This window comes from Lactuca virosa, chromosome 3, assembly GCF_052849685.1.
Source record: "Lactuca virosa cultivar CGN04683 chromosome 3, Lactuca_virosa_CGN04683_v6, whole genome shotgun sequence".
NCBI lineage: Eukaryota > Viridiplantae > Streptophyta > Magnoliopsida > Asterales > Asteraceae > Lactuca > Lactuca virosa.
In genome coordinates this window covers 13715093-13739260 of record NC_136428.1, presented here as the reverse complement: position 1 = coordinate 13739260, position 24168 = coordinate 13715093, and positions in this window count along the sequence as shown.

Below are 24168 nucleotides of genomic sequence, written 5' to 3'. Positions count from 1 at the left end.
CTTATACTCATAGTTGTTTTCTTATTAGGACACCGTACTTTGATTTTTTTTGTTTGCAGTAATAACTTATACTTTCAATCTTTTTCAAAGTACAATGTTATAATAGGACAAAATAAATATATAATGCCATTTCTTTCATTTAAATTGATTATAAACACACACCCATACTACACACATACAAATACACAATATGTTGGAAAAAATAGGGAGATTTTGTCAAAACAATAACATTGAAGTTTGAGAAAATACCTTCTTCAGATCCTTGTTTAGAACATTCTTGAATATTAGTACCTATCTCATGCTGCGAAGACTATTGATCGATAGCATTGTAGTTTGAGAAAACAATTGCTTTAGATCCTTCATCAGATTCCTTGTTCATTTTATATTAGAAAGAACACGGTAACAATGCTTAATAAGCAAAGCATGAATACAAGAACAATAACCTGTGAGTTAATTCAAAACAAGAACTTTAAAAACAGAAACAATGCTTAATAACCATAACATAAACAATGCTTAAACCCTAATAACATATTCATATTCACTCAAAGAAAAAACAAACACATTAATAACATATCTATGTCAGGAAGGATGATTGTATTAAATGATTTAAAGTTGAGTACTATAGACATGTTTATACTACTTAGAATAGGAAATCGAACCTTCAGTGTGTAAAATAGTTCTGTGAATCAGAAGAATTGATAACTTCTAAGAGTCGATATGGATTTCCAATAGTCGATAGCTTTCCGCCATTCCAAAACAGGTGCACCAAAATCAGAAATCGGTGTGCAGATTTCTAAAATTGAACGATTCACATTTTGTAACTAATCTCCGATCTAACCACGCTCATTCCAGGTATCGATTGAGGACGACCTCAACATCGTAAATATTTGCGATCCAGGAAATGTTTGGAATGCTTTCGTACTGCGATTGGGTACGAAGCATTGGGCATGCAGTTCGTGGCCAGGTGAACGAACTATGTGACTGTACTAAAAAAGGTATCCATCAAGTGGTTTAATCAAAATACATGAAACAATTTGAGGAGAATGTGAAGGATGAAGAAAATGCGTGAGGTATAACCTGATTAAATGAAAAGCACAGATGAGGAGAATGAAGCAAACGCAACGACGTTGGTGGGTGAGGAAGACAAGAAAAATCGGACATCAGTGAGGGCGACCACTTGAAGGTGCGGCGATAGGGTTTATAGCACCGATGATGGAATTAAACGATTAACTTCAGAGTGTATTTCCCCCTTATTAGCCCTAGGTCGAAATTCAAAGGAGGGGAAAAATTGTAAATGTAAATGAAAAGCATCCGGTGGGAAAACAACGAAGGGAACAAAAATTCAATAATTTTTTAGTTTTAGTGGCATAAAAGATAAAAGTTAAACTAAATAAACATATAAATTTTTTTAGTTTCATTTTCAGCTATGACCGTCAATAAATATGACTTTTAGTGGCATACAATGTAAAGTGTCACTAATAAATATTACTTTTAGTGGCTTAAAATGTAAAGTGACACTAAACCCATTACTTTTTATAGTGACACCTAGAATGTGCCACTAAAGGCACAATTTTGTGGCATAAATGAAATATGCCACTAAAAGTGTTAGCCACTAAATGTCATTTTGTTTGTAGTGCCATCATCCTAATGTATTTTAAAAAAATCATTCATCCCACCACTATCGGACATAAACCAGGTCAAGAATCACATGTTGAGCTATAAAAAAATTTATATTGCTAGAAAGAATAACAACGTAACATCAACTTGAAAAAAAAAAACTAAAAACAACTTAATCGACATTCTATTTGGATTTTTAAATGATTATTGTGTAATTTTAATTTTATATGACAATTTGTATGTTTTTATAATTATTCAACAACTTCATCCATCACAGTATAGAAATACAGGGTAATATTGTTATTTTTCATCATTCAACACAGTCAATCAGATGTATAATCAAACAACATGGTTTCTTTCCCAGTTAGAAAACTTTTCAATACAACACTTTCTCAGACAACACTTTTCTAGACAGAAACTACCAAATGGGACCTAAGTATTTTGTTTACTTTATTTATCATTTACCAAAATTAAATTGTTTTCTTATTTATCATCAAACTCTCCATCAATCGATTTACGTGAGTTTTACACATTAATTTTTTTTTCCATTCCAATTACATACTAAAAAATATCATCAAAAATATATTTTTAACTTATTAGTTTCTAAATATTTTTTTTCTGTATTTTTTAAATTTTATTTATGAGTTTATTATTGATATTGTTATCTTGAAACAAATTAATTACCGTTGTTAGATGGATAAATAAGAAAATAAATTATTTTTTATTAGGTTTTATATTCAAGTGATAAATAGGAAAAAACCTAACTATTAAATGGATTGATAGATGAGAGGCATAACTTAGTGGTTTAATGAAAAATAAGAACAAGTTAATTTTGTTAAGTGATAAATAAGGGGAAAAAACTTTTAAATAGATTGATAGGATGAGAGGCGGCATATATAACCAAATAAAGTCTCTTCATATATTTCTAAGTTTTAAATAAGGGTAAAAAGTCAAAAACAATTTTATTTTAAATGGAAGAATTAAATTAACAAATTAAAATATCTACTCCCGTTCAAAATACCATCAACAAAAATTCTTAATCAAGCCAAACGTAATATACAAGCCACTTATTATATAGAAGTCAAACCGTAACTTATTTACTCCTTAATTTTCATTTATCAACTAGTGGGAAAAAAACCTTGCGCGTATTCTGAACCTCCTTGTCCCCATTTCTTTTTATTATAGCTATGGAGGGATTTAATGTTGCTCTCAAAACTGACAAAAGAGAAAAATATCTTCAAGGGTGTCAATATTCCAAATTATGAAACTCCTTTATCCCATCTATTTTACGCCGATGATGCTCTGTTTATTAATGAATGGTCTAAATCCAATGTAAAAACCCTTGCGCGTATTCTTCGATGCTTCCACGTGTCCTCTGATTTGAAAGTCAAATTCTCTAAATTAAAAGTTTTTGGCATTGGAGTTAGCTCTTCGGAGACTAATAATTGGGCTCAGTTTTAACTTGTGTTTCGGGTTCCCTCCCTTTTCAATATCTTGGCGTTCCTGTAGATGCCAACATGAACCTCATAAAAAATTGGAAGCCGATTGTTGATAGATTCCATGCTAAGTTGTCTTCTTGGAAAGCCAACACTCTCTCTTTTGGGGACTGTCTCACCCTAGTCAAGGCTGTTATGGGCATCCTTCCTACCTACTACCTTTCCCTCTTCAAAGCTCCCATTGGTGTGATTGAGAACCTTGAAATAATTAGAAGGAACTTCCTGTGGGGTGGAGACGGAGTGAGGAAAAAAATCCACTGGGTTTCTTGGGATACCATTACCACTCCTAAATATAGAGGTAGGTCGGGAGTTGGATCACTCTATGCTCTTAATATTGGGCTCATTATCAAATGGTGGTGGAGGTTAAAGTCGCATCCATACTCGCTTTGGGCCAAAGTGATTGCCGTAATTCATAACCTGGAGGGCAAACCAGAAGATCATCTTTCTATGAAATCCGTCACTGGTGTGTGGAATAACATCGCGAATGCTGCCAAAGATGTTGGTGCGGGGTCCAAGGGACAGAGCCCCTGGTGGGGTTTGGGGCAACGCCCCAAAAACTCTCCGAATTTTACATATGGGAACATAGTGGGAACTTCAAATTCTTGAGGGTGATTATGGTAAAACTAACGAATTTCGTTAGTTTTGGAAACCCTAAATACTCATTAAACTTCCGATTTCCTGGCTTGCTTCCAAAGAAACCCATGACGGCCAACCCTAAGAGAAATCCTAATCTCGTTTATTATATAAACGACTCTTCTCCTTGAGAAGAGATACACGAAAATTATTAGCTCTCTTTTTTCTTCAAACGAACACAGAATCCTTCTAGCAATTTGGCTTACGTTTTCTGTGCCTAGATTCGTAAGTGTACTCTTGGATTATCCTAGGCTGAATTTCTTGCAACCCAAGCATAGGGTAGAAATATCACTTCGGAAAGTGTTCACACGATCCAAGGGGTATCCAGATCTCCAACATAAACCCTATTTCCTCCAACAAAAGACATGAAGAAAATTGATCTTTTTTCCATGATATATTCCCTCATACTTCGGATTCTTGTGATCACAGGGTTAAACGATGGAAATGCTTTATTTCCCATGATGACAGATACATTGTTGATGTCCTTAGGACTAAATTCGATCGAAATCCTTCTCTCTTTATCGGGTCCAAGATGACATGGTTCAAGGAAACTCCTTTTAATGTTTCCTGCTTCATTCAGAGAGCTTCCTTTAAACGAATTCCCTCTGTTGCTGCCATGGTTCAACGTGGTGTTTCATTAATCTCTACCGATTGCAGCTATTGTAGGGTCGATTCTGAAGATGTGGATCATATTCTCATAAATTGCCCTTTTGTTGTGAATGTCCGTAACTTAATCTGGAAGTGGTGCGGGGATGTTCAACACACACCCTTGGATATTGGAGATCTTCTTTCGTTTGTTACCTCGCGGGGAAGAAATACCATAGAGAGAACGATTTTCAATGTTATCTGGCACTGTTTAATCTGTTGTATCTGGAAGTCCATAAATGAAAGGGTGCTTAGGCAACGCCTCACATCCCAGGCTCATGTTACTGACGCGATCATCTCTTTGATTTTTTTATGGATGAAATGTAGGGGTAATCTGGGGAACTGTAATTGGGCTAATTGGTGTATTTTTCCTTTCTGTTGTTTGTAGCTCTCTCTTGTTTTGCTGTACTCTTTTCTTGCTCTGTCTAGCTTCTTGCTGTTGTGTGAGACGTTTTTTAATGCATTTTTCGTTTCAAACGCAAAGTCAATGTAACAATAAACTAGTGGGAAAAAAGGAAATGGGTCGAGTCAAATGCAAAGTCAATGTATCAATATGTCTACATATGAACAAACACTACCTACCGAACAAAACAAATGCATTTACAAGTACATAATACTTTGATCTCTAAATTTTTTTTTGATAATTTCTAACTAGACTTATTGATATAATCACAAAGTTAGTATACGTCTTATTTCAACAATTGAACTGTAAGAACCCCTTTCTAAACTTTACAATATTACTCCAAACATGCTACATGCATATTCATAAAAATATTTTACATATATGGTTTTATTACAAAGGACTGGATACAAACCGACTAAAGAGTTTTTACGAAGTTATATATATATATATATATATATATATATATATATATATATATATATATATATATATATATATATATATTACATAACTTCCCAGGAATTTATACACTAAATACAAAAGCTATAATATTATCTATTCTACATCTTCTACCAGTACATGACTATCCTGAATGCTTATCACCTTCAATAGTTTAAACATTGAGAGGGATAAGCGGGTGACGCTTAGTGAGTTCAATAATAGTTACAATATAACGTTATGCCATATATATATATATATATATATATATATATATATATATATATATATATATATATATATATATATCAATATGACAGAAGCAAAGAGGGACAAAGAACAACAAATGCATATGTGAATCATGTGACAACCTTTCCATATCAACAAATGATCTGATTCAAAGATTTACAATCAATGAGATATAACAATTTCAACATGATATACATCAATAAGACTTCAGCCCAAGTGGCATAGAAAATACAAATTTCAGATTATCATTTGGCTAGCAATTTATAGGCTTTCAGCCATGCTTAGCCTTCTGCTAATGCCAAAGTGATGCTTACTCATTCACTTCATGGTCAAAGGCTACATACCAGTACCCAAGTGATGCTTAGTCATTCACTTTGTGGTCAAAGGTATAGCTCATTATCATAATAACACGGGAAAGCACATTGCACATATAACACATAACATACAATTGTCTTTATATCGAACTCACCATGAAATAACTGAATGATAAAATGATAATTTGGGCAGCACTTCGCCTCTAAAAATGACTTTATCTAACGAAACCGGGAGTTTTAGCTGAAAACCAGGCCTTGCGCGGGCAGAGTTTCAACTTGAAAATATTATTTTCTCGGGTCTTCGGTGCGTCGGGACTTGCTTCGGGTGTCGGGGATGTTTCCTAGGCTTCAGGGGTTTTAGGGTAAATTGAGGGAGAATAGAGGGTGCAAGAGAGTAATAGTTGTAACCAAAAATCGACTGCCTTTGTTTGCTATTTATAGGGGACCGAGAGTTCGCATTACGCTGGGCGTAAATCTCCGGTACGTTGGGCGTACTGCGTGGTGGTGTTCTACGTTGAGCGTACTTTGGTACGCTAGGCGTACTAGACGTGGCAATGGTTCGGAACCCGGGCCTCGGATGTGGCTGAGCTAGGACACACGTCCATCATGTGAAGGTGCTTGGTGGCTGATACGTGTCTTCGTAGTACGCTGGGCGCTTCCCAATTCTGAATGGCTTCGATTTTGGTAGGATCTACGGATATACCGTCACCAGAAATCACATGGACGAGAAATTGAACTTGGCGAAGCCAAAATTCACATTTCGAGAATTTAGCATATAGTTTCTCCTTTCGAAGAAGTTCTAATATTTCACGAATATGAATGGCATGATCAGATTCAGACTTGGAATAGATTAGAATATCATCAATGAATATGATGACATATTTATCGAGCATTGGACGGCATACCCGATTCATCATATCCATGAATACGACAGGAGCATTTGTCAAACCGAATGGCATGGCAAAGAATTCATAATGCCCATATCGAGTACGAAAAGCAGTCTTCGGTACATCCTGCTCATGTACGTTCAACTGATGATAGCCAGATCTCAAATCAATCTTCGAGAAATAGCTAACACCCTGAAGTTGATCAAATAAATCGTCAATGCGAGGTAGTGGGTACTTGTTCTTGATAGTTACCTTATTTAGCTCATGGTAATCAATACACATTCGCATTGAACCGTCCTTCTTCTTGACAAACAATACTGGAGCACCCCAAGGTGAGGTACTCAGTCGAATAAAGCCTTTGTCAAGTAATTCCTGCAGTTGGTTCATCATTTCATTCATCTCAGCTGACGCAAGATGATAAGGAGTCTTTGAAATTGAAGCAGCACCAGGTACAAGATCAATTCGGATTTCTACTTGCCTATCCGGAGGAAGTCCAGGCAAATCATCGGGATATTCCCTAACAACAGGAACGTCATTTACAGTTTTCTTCTCCTCTTTTGAGATATCAACGGTGTAGGCTATATAAATAGAACATCCCTTCGATATGAATTTACGAGCTTTTAGGAAAGAGATTATTTTAAAGATTTTAAGTATTTGTTCACCGTAGACATAAATAGGATTCTCCCCTTCAATAGGAATGCGTACTATCTTCTCATAGCACAAGAGTTCTGCACGGTTCTTCGACAACCAATCCATGCCGAGAATAATATCAAAGTCGGGCAAGGAGATAGGAATCAGGTTAGCAAGAAAATTATAACCTTCAATTTCTATGACACAATCCCTATAGACTTTATCGGCAAGTAATGATATATCTCCCGTAGTATCTACATGAAATGGTTACGCGAGTGCATAGCAAGCAATTTGAAAAGAACGCGCAAATTCATGAGACACAAAAGAATCTGAGGCACCAGAATCAAATAAGATGTGAGCAGGTCTAGAGTTGACGAGAAATTTACCAGTCACAACAGTTGGGTCCTCACGTGCCTCCTCAGTGGTAATTTGGAATGCACGACCTTTAGCTTTTGGCACCTCCTCCTTTTTAGTTGAAGTACTATTTGGTTGTTGAACAAAAGCCTGGCTTTTCGCCGGTTGTTGAACTGAAGCTTGACTTCCCGCTATTTGGCTAGTAAGAGTAAGGCAGAAACGCTTCCTATGGCCAGCAACACCACAAGAAAAGCATGTAACATTCTTCATCAGGCAAACGGACTTCATGTGGCCTACTTCTCCACATCTATAACAGACCACTGATCCTTTTTCTAACCTGCATTCGCCCGGATGATTCTTTCGACAATTTCGACACGATGAAGATTGAAGAGAAAAAGATTGTGATCTACCGCGACCAAGAGCGGTATTATGATATTTCACTTGTTTACCAGGATCAATTCGAATAGATTGAGCTGGTGGAGTAGAGGAAACAGGAACAGTTCGATCGATACGAGGATGCTTCGGAACAGAAAGAGTGGCACCACATATTTCTAAGTCATGCTCACGCTTTCAAGCATACGCAACAGCTTTTTCAAATGACAAAACATCCCGATTAGCCACAAAATCGCGGACTTCATACCGTAGTCCATCCAGAAATAATTGAATTTTATCATCTTCAGTTGGAATATACTTTGCAGCAAACCGTGCTTTTTGATTGAATTGAGTTTCATAATCAATCACAGTCATTCATCCTTGTTTAAACTCGAGGAATTCTTTCTCCAATCTTCTCCTCATGTATCGAGGACAATACTTTCCTAACAAGCGAGTTTTGAACATTTGCCAAGATAAATTCTGTAACGCCCGCACATTCGGCTAGTCAATTTAGAGACAAGAAGCATCAAAAATGAGTTATTGATGGAATATTATTTATAAGGATTAATCTTAACCAAGTGGTAGTATATGTTACAAGGGTTCCGTATATATAAAGAATGCCGAAATCCGAGTTATAACGAAGAAGTTATGGCTCGTCGAAGTTTTGCGGCAAAACCGACACGACACCGGGAGACGTAAATAGTGAATTTACGATAGAGGAATTTTTGGCCTTAGTGATCTAAACAAAAGTTGTAGTATACGTTAAACCAAGAGCGTGCATAAAAAGAACGCCCAAATCTGACTTCGTATGAGGAAGTTATGAATTTTCTAAGATTTGGCATAGCAGTGCACGACCCGAACCTCGAATTTTAGATCGAGCGGTTTTTGGCCTACGCGACCTAAATGAGATTTGAAGATCTCATTAATAGGAAGTCAACGATAAATAGAAAGAAGAAAACGGAGTCCGTATGAAAGAGTTACAAATTTTTCGCGGTCATTTAACAGTATAATCTCCTCCTACTGTTAAATTTAATATCGGCCGAGAATTAGCCAGCGGAGTCAAAATGAAAGTTGTAGATCTTAGTTTTACCTACGCGTGGATATATAGAATGTCAAAAACGGAGCTCGTATGCGAAAGTTACGAATTTTAGAAGTCGGAAGTGTGCTGTGCGAAAATGGGTGACGTGGCAAAATCTTGGCCATTGCTTTCTCCCCAAGTCTTGCCACCAGATGGTGACATGTGGCACCAAGTTGAGCCATATTTCACGCTATAAATAGAAACTTTCTCACCCTCATTTTCTTCACACCTTTCCCATTCTTTCTTCTCTCTACACTCTCTCTAAACCTCCCAAAAACTCCCCTAGCGCTAGACGAAAGCCCCGGAGTGCTCGACGGCTCCGAGAAGAAGAGCTTTCGGCTCGGAAGTTCTGCCCCTGCAGAGCACGACTTCTAGCCAAACCCCCTCGTAGGTAAGATACGTCTACCTAATTTTTAATATAGATTTTATTTAAATATAGTAACGTTATTAGGACCTTATAATAATTATTTGAGCTATTATTATGGGTTATATAAGTGTCGTTATAATATCTTTTTAACCACTCGCGGTACGGGGAATCCGGTTTGAAGGGTCGCCTGGGTTGTTGGATTTCAGAAGTGTTATACGCCAAAATGATCCTGCCCTCCGGTGTTTTATGTCTGGCCCCTGTCTGTACATAGTGGTTGGAAAATATTGTTTAAACGTTTATATAATAATAATAATAATAAGACTAATGATTAGTCACGGTAAATATTAGACTAAAATCTAGTGGTAATATAATCCATATTAGGTATATAAGCTACATAAACCACAAGCCATGCATACAAACATATAAGGATGTCGTGGGCTCCTCCCAGGGTCTTACTCCAGGATGCCATGGGCTCCCCCACATGGTCTTACACCTAAGTGCCATGGGCTCCCCCCATGGTCTTTAGCTAGAAAGCCATGGACTCCCCCACATGGTCTTACTGAAGGGTTTTAGTATACTACAACATCCTATGGTGCACATACAACCCTAAATACCTTGGATCTATGTTTTTACTAATTATACATGCAAATGGTTTCCAAGGCATTAAACCTATAACTAGCATGCAATTTCATATTACCAAATAAGATATTAGTTAGAGTAACATACCTTTTGTGTTGTAGCTTGATTCCATGGAGCTTAAGAACCGAGTGCCTCAAGTGTGACACCTCAAATGGTTCACACAACACCAACAACAACTTGGAATAACTTAAGAGAAAAGTCCTTATGCTCAAATCGGCTAGCCCTTTCATATGAAACCTTAAAGCCGATTTCTTGAGCCATGGGGTCCTTATATATTATGGCTATTAGGGTTACACTATGTAACTCATGTCTTTCCATATTCTTCATGCTCCATGGGTTAAAACCTCCATGGAGTATCCATGGGTTACTCCATGGGTTTAGCCCAACATGAAGAACTATGGATCATAAGCCCCCATATATAAGAATGAATGATTTACACAATCAATCCTCATATATTTAATTAGTGTCTTTTGATCACAGAATTAATTCCAAATTAATTCTTGATCAATACTAATTAAATAATATGATTTCATATTAATATATTAGAACATATAATATATTAATAAATCATATATATCCTTTTCTCACAAAAGTCTATCCAAATCGTTCTGATGCCATGCAACCCAAATAGACCATGCCAAGTTGGGTCGAATACATACCAATAATAGTTATGGGCTTAGACATCTAATCCAACAGTCTCCCACTTGGATAAGTCTAAAACTATTATTGCGTATAACTCCAAGATCCCGACTATCAATCGTAGCTCTTAAAGCCGATGTCGAACTCTTAACAAATCAATAACGCGTCCATTAGATAAGGGATCATATATTCGTCCATTCTAGATATCATATGGAGTGAGACATGGATTATAATCATTCTCTCTATCCATCTGTTGTTTCCCGATTTCTGATTTATGACGACTGACTAATTGAAAAAATCAAATCAGTCCAGGCCCGGCCCGGCCGAGCACTTACGTTTGTCATCACTAAATCATCGAGGGGCCCACATATATCGCTTTTATCCTTCCACGGGTAAAAGAAATGGATAAACTTTGAATCATATGCTTGCTCTACTGCTTGTTGAATCATACACAATGACACGTTTTATAACATCGAGTTACCAATGCGTTTTCGTACAATCAATGTATAACCAACTCATAGTCAACAACTCATATCTCTAGGTTTGAAGAATATAAGATATTATCGTCTCATGATCACTCGTGATAAAATCCATGAAGTGATTCAAATGAGCGTGGGTTTAATCCAATACTCAGAACTTATGAGCACTCATGAATGTTGTAGTAACTCTTGCTATGTCAAACACCTTAGACATCTACAAACCCAATTCATGACAGTCTTGCCTTAATATCTATTTCCAACGTATTATCGACTGTGGATGGTTTGAATAACTTAGTCAATCGGAAAGAATGACCTAGTTATTCTGGAAGTAAAAACATGCAAAGTGAAACACAAGAATAATACTAATCCTCTATGGTCCCAAGCACCTTTGAGAGTAAATAAAACATCTTTTATTTAAACACCATATTGATTACTCATTATTCATTGTATAATGTTTCGAATAATCAACTTTATACTTGAATCAAAACAATAGTCGTCCCATGCTCCAAGCATGTGCACTATGTTTATCCAAACAATAGTTATGCCATACTCCAAGTATGCACACTATGTTAGTCTATGATCCTTACTTTGTGAAATAGACCAATTGAACATGATTCCAATGATGCTCATTTCACAATCCCAAATCCTTACCGTAAATGTAAGAATTCCAAATTTCCTACCATTTATCGAAATCTGTTTGATTCTAAACTTATATGCATTGATCCTCTTGTAATGACTATGCACAAAGTCACAAAGACTTGCCAACAGACATTACAGAGTATTCCAATGGAGAGAAATTCCATGGAAACGAAGTCTCAAATTCAAAATACATTGCTTTGAACATCCTTCTTGCATTAAATTTTCTAATCTTACACAGATTTAAAGAATAACTTCCACATATGGAACCATTTCCATATTCCCATTTTGACTATCACTTTTGAACAAGAGTTGCCTCTTTCCAGAATATGTCAATATGGTCCTTTCCAAAAAAAATTTACACCATACTTCCAACTGTCCATGAGCAGCCAATCTTTGGTAAACCTCAGATCGTCCTCGACAATTGCTTAATCATTTTAGTCATATCCAATTCTATCCCTTTTCGCCTCTTAATGCCATAGGCATTTGGAAAATTTAGAACAGATAAATATTATAGCACATGCAACCGATCCTATATCCGAAGCATATGGAACACGATTCATGATGTCTCACATAAAGACATGAACCTAGATCAGTCTTTTGCTACAATATTTTTTATTTTCCATGTTTTCATAATTCGACTATGAAGAGGGATGTCGTAATCATAATCGAATTTGAGAACGCAATATATATATATATATATATATATATATATATATATATATATATATATATATATATATATATATATATATATATATATATAATTTCCTTATGTTGAACCATTCCAACATAAAAGTTATATATATATATATATATATATATATATATATATATATATATATATATATCCTTGACTAGAGATGATTAAAATCTCAATCTAACCTTTTAGAATTAAAATGAAGTATAATTTTCTCTCCCTTAATTATAGCAAAACAACTTTTCCCAATTGAAACTTTTGTTTTCTATAATTAATATTGCTAACTTGCAAAACTTAACATAATAATCATGCTCCCACTTACATGATAATTATTAGCATAACACTTATGCTCCCACTAGCTTTGACATGTATCCAAAAATCAGCTGGACTTCTAGAAATCAATACTTTATTGACTTTCTTACCAAAGTTCAAATTTCTGATACGAGATGCTTTGATAAGATTTTATCAAGGCTTCTCAAACTCGTACACCTTTCCTTAGATAGCTCACATGTGTGTCTAAACAATTTGTAGAACTATGAAAAGGGATGTCGTAATCATAGTCTCAATTATTTAGACCTTTGTCATTTCTCACAAGTCCATGTTAGTGTGCCAGTTAACCACACACGCTCCACTATGGACTTTGAAAATGCAAACATCACAATTGCTATCTACTTAAAATCTACTTAGTGAAAGCGTTTCGTCACCATCATTTTCATGAAACGAAGAGAAACCTTATGACACTTAGATTTCTATGGTGTATGTGTTCCTATCCATGTCAACTTGTCATAACCACAAGAGGAGGTTAGTGACAAATCCAAACTCATATGGATTGAACTTGTTTCAATCTTAACTTCTTGCCACCTGGCAGCACAAGGGCCTACCATTTCTTCCAAGTAGTTATGCAAACAACTGAGAACTCACAGAACTCACATGCATAGTCAACTTTTAACTGGAATGGGCACGAAAATAAGAATATGTCAACACGATAGGTTACAAGCCTCAAGTCGTATGCTAGTGATAACTATAGGTTTTATTCTTGATTAGTTTTTGAAACTTTTTCAAGATCTTTAAGACTCCCACTGACCTCTTGACATATAAGATTCTCTTGTCAAGAACCATTCCTTGACAAATCAAATATTCAAGAGTAGTGCAGATTCTTATCAAGACAAACGCTTAACACAATTGGCCTTAATTGGTCTCTGTTTTATCCAAAACATCACAACTTACCAATTTCAAATGTACAAGAGTAGAACACATTTTACTCTTACATTTGACATGTGTTATAAACCTTCTTAAGATTATGTCACTCAAGTTACAATCTTGGAGTATTACTCTAAGATTCAATTTTGGAACGAAGTATGATTCATCTTTTGATTCAACCATTTCAACAATCCATAATTCCTCTTCTTAGCCAAACAAATGTACTAAGATGTCCTTAGAGGATCAATTGTGATATGGTTTCATAATCACTAAGACAATCATAAAACAAGATACTCAAGTACTCTCCCATCTTTTCAGATTGGAGAAACTTTTATCTTTCTGCCTAATTTGATTCTTCTTATTCGTTCTGCCTTACATTGAAACTTTTCCAATGTTTCAGAATTATACTTAAACTTGTAAGTATAACCATATTTACTAAACTTTAGTAAATCATGACGAATAGTCTTATCAATCTTTTGTGGTGGACTTGACCAGTGCACAAGAATGTGTACTCGATCCCTTAGTCTTTCACTTGACTCACATATACATATGAACAAGGAATTAGTCTTAATTTTCCAAAGATGAAAATTCTCATTCATCAACTTGCATGATTCCAAGTTTCTCTCCAACTGAAACTTGGGTGATGAGAATCTTTCCTTATTTGGTAAATTATGACACTACCACAAACGAACGAATTAAATCCATTTTCCAATGTTGCTATCACTGGAATCATCTAAACAACAATTTTTCACAAATGCCACTGTAAGGATATTTAAAATAAATAAAAAACGAAACTTTTCTTTTATTTAAAACTTGCGAAAAAAATTATCCTTACAATGCAAATGCATATGAAAAACATGTTGTTATCTATTCCTAAGCAATCTATCACAACTCTTAAGCAACATCTCAAAAATTCTAATCACCGAACCATGCGGTCGAAATCCATCTTCGCGATTAGAATCAGCTTACTCTTCTTTAAGCTTCCTCTCTTTTCTTTGATTCTTAAACCTTCAACATGTGACCCAGTCACATCATGTAATAAGAATCCCCAAATAGGAACTTAATAGAGTTAGGGCAGCTTCGCAACCAGTGGACTTACCTGAAGTAGAGCCAAACTTTTTGACTTGACCAACCTTATGATCTTTCAGGTAAATAGGGCAGCTTCGCAACCAATGCCCCTTCCTTTAGCAATAGAAACATATGGACTCTTTGGGAATGGTACACGAGACTGTCTCAGACTTAGCCTTTCTCTTTACCATTTGGTCAACCAAGTTGACTATGGCCGATCCCTTTCCATTGGGAAGAGAAAGCTTTTCTGGATTTCCAATGTTACCATTGTCAATGTCCATGGAAGTTTGGGAAGTCGATCTTCCAATCAAATTTGCTTTACCCGTGCTCCAAATCATTACTGATTTAGCAGCATTAAGCAAATAGGTAAGATCATTAAGGGTCATGTCATGGTCTGTCATGTAGTAGTCTTAAAGGAACTCGCTATGTGACTTAGAAAGTGATTGAAGAACCTAGTCAACAACCAACTTCCTCAAGACCTTGACACCCAACTCTCCCGGCTTGTCAATACGTGACTTTATCTCGAAGATGTGAGCACATATAGACTTTGCTTGCCAATAGGGCTTGAGTGACCTTGAACTTTTCAAGAACTTGTGGGTTAGAAAGAATAATTGGAGGAGGTGAAGGAAGAGAAGTATGATTTCCATGAACCAACCACGGGACATCATCTTCATTAGGAAAGCTTGTTCCTAGGGATTTGGGAAGATCATAGTTGTCTGAACCAGACATCTACAATGGGAGATATTCAAGTTAGTTGATTTAAGTCCTTAATATAACACCCAATATGAAATATTAAGGCTAGGACCCAACACAATACTTTTATAACTTGGAAGAGGGATGCCGTAATCCAAGCTATAAAATATTTGAAGATAGGCGAATGACGATTCACCAATTTCCACCATGAAAAACGAAATAGGTATTAGGTATTAATTGGTTTGAAACTCCTAGATCTTTTGAGATTCATTGAACTATTCAATGGCACGTTTAAATCTCGAGTGTGCCCTCTCAAGTTTGTGACTGGGATGCCGAGGATCACAAACAAGGTGTGAATAACCATGCAAATATAATTGGTACTCATAATTTTTATCACCTAATCGATGTGCCGGTTAACCACACACGCTCCACCGATCTATGATAAACCTTAAGCCACCCTATGCCAACCTTGTTAAATCCAAGTTAGTGTGCCGGTTAACCACACACGCTCCATTAATGACTTAAGCAAAGTGCAAAGTGTAATTTCATGGGTTAGCACCAAATTTACATTTTCCTAAGTAACTAAGATTGGGAATTTATAAGTGTTTAGTAACTTAGTATTTATCATTATACTATTAATGAAGGGAGAATTAGAGTCCTGTCAAACCCGTTTGGCTAACGACCCTCCACCAGTCAAGGAAGTGGTGGGTGAGAGTGGGCATCCATTAAACTGCCATTTTATAGGCAGTAACCTTATACCCCCCTTATAGACCGTCTTCGTGAATGAGGCCTACTAACGGTAAGACTGACTTTGTTCTTATACATATATATAACTATTAACTATTAATATTATAATAGTATAAGGGTTGAATTTTAACTTTTAAAATTCTAAGGGTTTAACTTGGAATTAAAGTATTGATGCGGGGAAACTTTACAAATTCCAAAACTTGAGGGCAAGTTTTGAACAATTCAATTCCATAACTTATGTGTTTAAAGTAGTTTTAATGAAAAGCTCTTCAAGTTCCATAACTTGAGGACAAGTTATGGAAGACTTTAAAGCATTTAAAAATGAGACTCTTCATTTTCATAACTTATGGAAATCTTATGAGTTTTAAAAATCATAAATGTGACTTTTCATATAACTTGAGGACAAGTTACAAAAACACATTTTATGAATAACTTTTAGATCAATTTGTATTGAAAACACATTATCACATAACTTTTCTATTAATCTAAGCTAACTCATAAGAACTAGATAATTCAAATCATCAATCTTCAAGAAATTAGCATGAACATATAAACTAATACAAATCTTGAAATTATGACAATTATCTTTGAAATTGGATTAGCATGAACATTACCGCATCAAAAACAGGTTTATAAGTTCAAAAACGGCTTAGGGTAATGTTCCTAGTCCAATTCCAGCCTTAAAAGTCGAAAATATGTTGTCAGGGGCTTCTACTCGTCGAGTGTATGAACCTACTCGATGAGTAGGACGAATTTCTTCATAGACTCGGCGAGTCCATCACTGGACTCGGCGAGTCCAGTGCCCAGAAAACCAAAATTTTCGATTTTTAAGCTATTTCAGCAAGTATAACTTGAAAACAAACCATGGCTCTGATACCACTGAAGGGTTTTAGTATACTACAACATCCTATGGTGCACATACAACCCTAAATACCTTGGATCTATGTTTTCACTAATTATACATGCAAATGTTTTCCAAGGCATTAAACCTATAACTAGCATGCAATTTCATATTACCAAATAAGATACTAGTTAGAGTAACATACCTTTTGTGTTGTAGCTTTATTCCATGGAGCTTAAGAGCCGAGTGCCTCAAGTGTGACACCTCAAATGGTTCACACAACACCAACAACAACTTGGAATAACTTGAGAGAAAATTCCTTATGCTCAAATCGGCTAGCCCTCTCAAATGAAACCTTAGAGTCGATTTCTTGAGCCATGGGGTCCTTATATATTGTGGCTATTAGGGTTACACTATGTAACTCATGCCATTCCATATTCTTCATGCTCAATGGATTAAAACCTCCATGGAGTATCCATGGGTTTAGCCCAACATGAAGAACTATGGATCATAAGCCCACATATATAAGAATGAATGATTTACACAATCAATCCCCATATATTTAATTAGTGTCTTTTAATCACAGAATTAATTCCAAATTAATTCTTGATCAATACTAATTAAATAATATGATTTCATATTAATATATTAGAAATTATAATATATTAATAAATCATATATATCCTTTTCTCACAAAAGTCTATCCAAATCGTTCCGATGCCATGCAACCCAAATGGACCATGCCAAGTCGGGTCGAATACATACCAATAATAGTTATGGGCTTAGACATCTAATCCAACACTTACATCCAAGCTCCATGGGCTCCCCCATGGTCTTCCCTGCAAGTATCACATATATAACTAGCATACCACTTAGCATATAACCAACTAACATGCCACATATCACTACATAAACTAGTGTACCACATATCACAAAATGGGCCGGCCTTGGTGCCTTAGACCCATTGGTATGGAGAGGAGACTCATCTCGAATGCATAAGCTTCCTGAAAGAAATCCTTAGCTGCTGCCCTGTCCACTTCCTGAGCTATCAATACCGATCAGTATACCCAATTAGCAATTGGGTGCCATACCATAATCCTTAATCCATGCATGGGGTAAAATGACCATTCTACCCCTGGCCCAGCATGATCCAAAACTAAGCCCAAACCCAAAACAAAAGCCCAACACTATAATGTTCATAAGTCCATCAATGGCCCAATTTTCCAAATTGGGCCCAAACCTCTACATGGGTCTTGCCATGAGGCCCAATCATTCTTTTCAGTCCAACACACTTAGCATTCCAATGGTTCAATAATAATTCTCTGATGGCCCAAGGACCAAGCTCATTGGGCCCAATAAAGATAAACACTCCTACAAGGCCCAATATATGGCCCAATTTCCAATTAAGCCAAATCCCTTCACATGGGCTTCAACCTAAGGCCCAATAATGCTTCTCTAGTCCATAATCTTGATTCCAATTGGCCCATGAAGGCCCACAACAACCTAGTCCAATAATTGGCCCAAACCGAGGCCCACTAATGCGAAGTCCATTTCTATATTGGGCCACAAGGCCCAATAGTCCCAACTATTCCAATATTGGCCCAAAGATACATTCATGCCCAACTATCAGCAAATCCAGGCCCAAAACCATTAGGGCCCAAAGGTCTGAAGTCCACTAAGGCCCAAGTCCTCTTGAGAGCGTACGCCAAGCGTACCTCTTCTGTATGCTTAGCGTACTGGGCGAAAGGCTGTACGTGTAGCGTACTACATAGTACGCCCAACGTACAACCAGCTTATGCATAAAATCAATTATGTGCTTAATACTTGAGGACTTTACGTCCCAAACTCAGATCTAGGTCATTTGATGAGCCCTAAGGCATAAAGTTGGCAACTTTATGCCTTTGCATGCTCCAAAAAGACCAAATAGCATTCTACTTCTATAAAAATGGTCTTAACTCTTGCATGAACCCATTAAGACCTTCAAGATGGCAACTTTCTGTCTTAGGGACTCAAATTGCACCAAGGGTGGCAACCGTAAGCCTAAGAATCGGATTTGAACCATAAAGCTTCATCCTTGGGACCAAAAAGGTCCAAAAACTCAACATAAGAGATCTAAGGAAATAACCACCAAGTTTAAGACTTTATACCTCAAATGAGAGCCAAAAGCTGGTGTAGTTCTAGATCTAAAAGCTCCATCTTCTTCAATAAGTCTTCAAGAATGAACACCTTCTTCAAAAGCACCAAAATACTCCTTTAATGGCCATCGAAGCTCCAAAATCACTCGAATGAGGGCTAAGGCTCGATTTCTAGGGTTTAGAGGGATGGAGGCTGAAGATATTAGGGTTAGGTTATGAGATAAGGAGCTTAAATAGGGTCCAAGACCCTAAAATTGGATTCTGATCTGACTGGCGTACGCCCAACGTACTCCGAAGAACATTCGCGACCATCCTGGTCAATACGCCCAACGTACTCCAAGTTACACCCCCGCGTACTGCCTTCTTCACTAGTACGCCCGCGTACTCGGCTAAGCCTGAAACCCATGAAACTTCCGAAGGCCATAACTTCGTCGTTATAAGTCCGATTCCAACGATCCTTATATTCACGGAATGGTGACGAGAAGCCCTACACTTCAATAAAATCATACCTTTCTTAAGACCTTTCGAAAAAAGTCCATTTTCCACAAAAGCCCGAGCTAATAAATTACCGAAATACGCTTTGGTCCAAAAACTCCAACTGAATACCCGAGCAACCAAGATACATTATCTAACTTCAATTGGGTCCAAACTCAAACCCTCGGGGTTCCGAAGCCTGATAATACCCAGTCCTCTGATCACCAATTCACATTGGGAACAATTCGAAACAGGATGTTACAACTCTCCCCTACTTGAATTAGATTTCATCCTCGAAATTCGTCCTTACCTTTCCCAACACATCCAGTAATCTGGTCAATACCTCCACAACCCGGGAATAACTACATCCTTCCCAAGGCAACCAAAACCAACCAAACCAAACTCTCTCTAATCCTGGTGAAGGATGAATCCTTTGTCTCATGCAGGAAACTGCTCCTGCCTCTCCATATCCCAAGACCTCACATTGGTCTGACTCCTCGACAGACCTCCCACACTGGAACCGTACTGTAAAATTTTCCTTCGTGGATAACTGATCGAACAACCACTTCCGGTCCTGATTATCTCAGTGTTACCAACCAAATAAATTCACTTACCATGTTAAGATGCTAAACGCCCGTCTTAACAGATAGTCAAAATAATTCTTCGAGTAGAGGATCCATCTCTGCAACGGTTAGACTCAGACGAGAGCTGTGCAACAGAGTCAAATAGATTACCCTGAGATTATTTAATCCCACTGCAAGTGGCTTAGCATCTCCCGGTCAACGACTACTCCACATAAGGATCCCAAATCACTGCCGCTACTCGGAATACTATACCGCCATCTAGCTGCTTTCCATAACAACCATGACTTCCCTGGATCCCAATCTTGTCTGCCACTATCCGAACTATCGGATGCCTGCCCGGTTGCTGAGCCAACAAGCAACCTTGCATTCACCCCACGCGACCTCCGAAAGATTCCTCGTCTAACAATAACTGCCCTATCTATAACGCCACTCATGGCTCCTTCAATCCTTTTGATCCATCCGATCATGATAGGCTGACAACCTGTCGCCACTGAATCCGACGCAAAAAGGTGAATGCAACCAGAATAACTGTAGTCTTACATCATGCCCGGTCTCCTTCGACCTATCGTTTCCTGATTCCAATTATGTTGTGACCTACTCACAAGCTTGCGAACTGGCCCACTCTGGCCTAAGTCATTTGAATGAATCTGTGAATGCCACGACCACCCTGCAGTCTTTCTGCACTTTCCACACTATCTGATCGCTTGTGAATGCTACGGCTACCCTGCAGTCTTACAACACTTCCCACACTATCTGACTACTCGTGAATGCTACGGATACTCCCGCAGTCTTACAACACTTTCCACACTATCTGACCGTTTGTGAATGCTACGGCTACCCCACAGTCTTACAACACTTTCCACACTATCTGACTACTAGTGAATGTTACGACTCCCCCGTAGTCTTACAACACTTTCACCCTAACTGACCATTAGTGAATGCTACGGCTCCTCCATAGTCTTACAACACTTTCGCCCTAACTGACCATTAGTGAATGCGACGACTCCCCCGCAATCTTACAACACTTTCGCCCTAACTGACCATTAGTGAATGCTACGGCTCTCCTACAGTCTTACAACACTTTCGCCCTAACACAACCGCAACCCAATGCCTTACCCCTAATTTATGAATTCGAATCGCACACAGAGTCGAGCACGCACTCGACCAAACACCCAAATTGAACTCAATTCATGACTGGACCCCAACTTGATTCCCCAAATTCTGCTACCAAGCACCCAAAAGATACGATTAACATGTTGGGAGTTTTACCGAACTCCCAACTCACACAACCCTCAAACCAAATAGCCACTTGGGCCGCCTTTCTCCTGAATACCTGAATGATTCTCCCCCACTTAGATTCGATAAGTTCTCATGGCACACGATAATTGAAGGATTTCCCCAATCCTTCTTACCCCCTAACGGTCTGCTGACAACTCGCGCTTACCGATGCTATTGTTTCATCACTAACCATCCCAAAAGACTGCACAATCCCCGAAGATCTATTGAACACTTCCTGAAGCCCAACAACACTATTGATCCCAAATACTTTAAACGATACTACACCCAACACTTGCAACCCTCAGAGTTGATGCCCAAACTAAAACCTCAGCAATGGACCACCTCCCTAGTCGCCCCTAAACACCAATCAACATGACTGGAAAAACTACTGAATCCTAACGATACAGAAGAGTTAACCCGCTGAATCCTGACCATAAACCCTCCACACAATGCCCCTAAACTGATTTCGGCTACCACCCAACATGCAACCGAACACTTGGAGCTTGCTATACGAGAAATGACCCTTCAATAACCCACTAATGATTCACGGCATGAAAAAGATGTAAGATACTCCCCGAAGATACAACCCAACGATGACATAATCACAACCCAAAGATAACGCGAACCCAACATACTATAAGATTTCAGGCAACATGAAACTGATAGCAACCGAAAGAATCGTAAATAATAACACACCCGCCGAACCACCTGGTGGAGCACTGGCTTCCCTTGCCTCCATTGTGCCTTTCTCGCATGCGCTACACCGACCCTGGCCCTGCGGGCCTTTCCAACCCTGTTTAGAAATCTTGGGTCTCTTGCCGAGACCCTCCACTAAATGCACCCGACCAGATCCTCTCTCCCCGAGGTACCCCAAATCGATCTCCCGCCCTCGGACTCTGGGTTTCATATCATTCAGGTTTTGGCACCCTAACACCCTCACCATCTCAATCGTCAACAGCTGAACTGTAATAGCTGGAGCAAACTCTGCCCTAACTCGGGCTGCAAACTACTCCAAAGACATAGTCTCCAATCCCGAAAGTGTAACAGATCGCACAATTAATCCCCTACAACTCCTTGCCGCCCGATACAAGAGATGCAAGGCGAACCGAACCTTAGCTCCAAAGGGGTAGGAACTAGTGCGGAAAACACTTTCCATCTCCTTAATCTAACGCGAACTCAAATCCCTGGAAGTCCTTCCACTAACTGGCTCACCACCGGAGCCGGGACCAAACCCTGGTCCTTCCCCATGTGTGTTCATCCTCATCTGGCAAAGCAACTATCCCCATGATCAGAGCATAACCAAGAATTCTCCTTCCCATAAGCTTCTCAGGTTCTCCAAGACTCTCACCGATTCAAGTATGGATCATGTACTTTCAGTAGTATGGGCTCAATACTACCTTCCACACCTATCCATACTTTCCTCAGCAATCCTCCCGAATCCTCTAAGTCACCTACTCCACTGATGCACCAAATACCCGCTAAACAGCAGCACGATACCAACCAAAGCAACTCCTAGGCTCCCCTTAGGTTCCCAACCTCAATGAACCGCCCCACTAAACTCACTGGAGCATATCCTAGGCTTTCCTAGGTTCCCAACCTCGCCCTACCATCAGCTGTTGAAGAACTCCTCATGATACCAACCATCCACCTCCTGAATATCGTCATATTCACTTAGTAGCTGACTCCCATCATTCAAGAGTTCCACAAAGCACAAAGCAAGCAGCGTTCATGCAGTGGTACTCCGAACCAAAGAACCATCATTGAACATTCAGTCCATATACCACAACTCATGCTTTCCACATCCATCCATCCTCACAGTCGGCTGCCTTATGCATGCAAATTATACACGAAACATGATCTGATAGACTGTCGAATAATAGACTCTACCCTAGGACCACATGTTGGATTAGGTGTCTAAGCCCATAACTATAATTGGTATGTACTTGAATTGACAGCAGCACAGTCCTTTTGGGTTGCCCTCAACCTAGCAACTGGACAAGGAAATTATGAAAGGAGAGATATTAATTTATAAGATTAATAAATTAATATATATATATAAATGATTTATTAATATGTTAATGGATTAATATATTAATTAGAAATCATTATGTTTAATTAATTGTTAGCCAGAAATTAATCAAAATTGATTTTGGGGTTAAAAGAATTAATTATAAGGTGTAGGGACTAGTTTGCAATTAACTAATAGTTGAGTGGAAGGCTCTAGAACCCCCTTGGAAGAGGGTGGACGAAATCTTTAGGGGAAACCCTAATAATTTCGTCCATAGGGGCTTGGATAAGGCCCTTGGGTTTGCTTAGGCCCTAAGCAAAGGATAACTAGGGTTTCCCTTAAACCCTAGATCCCTCAGCTATATAAGGAGCCTCCTGGTTCATGTTTTTGGTCACTCTTTCTTTTGAAGAAACCCTAAGGCCGAGATTTTGCATACTCCCTCTCCTCTCTCTCTCTTCTACTTTCCTTCTTGCTAGTCATTGGGTGTGATTCCATTAGAGGCATTACACTTGTGGTGCTAAAGCTTCCAAGAAGATCAAGATCAAGATCAAGGGAATATCAATT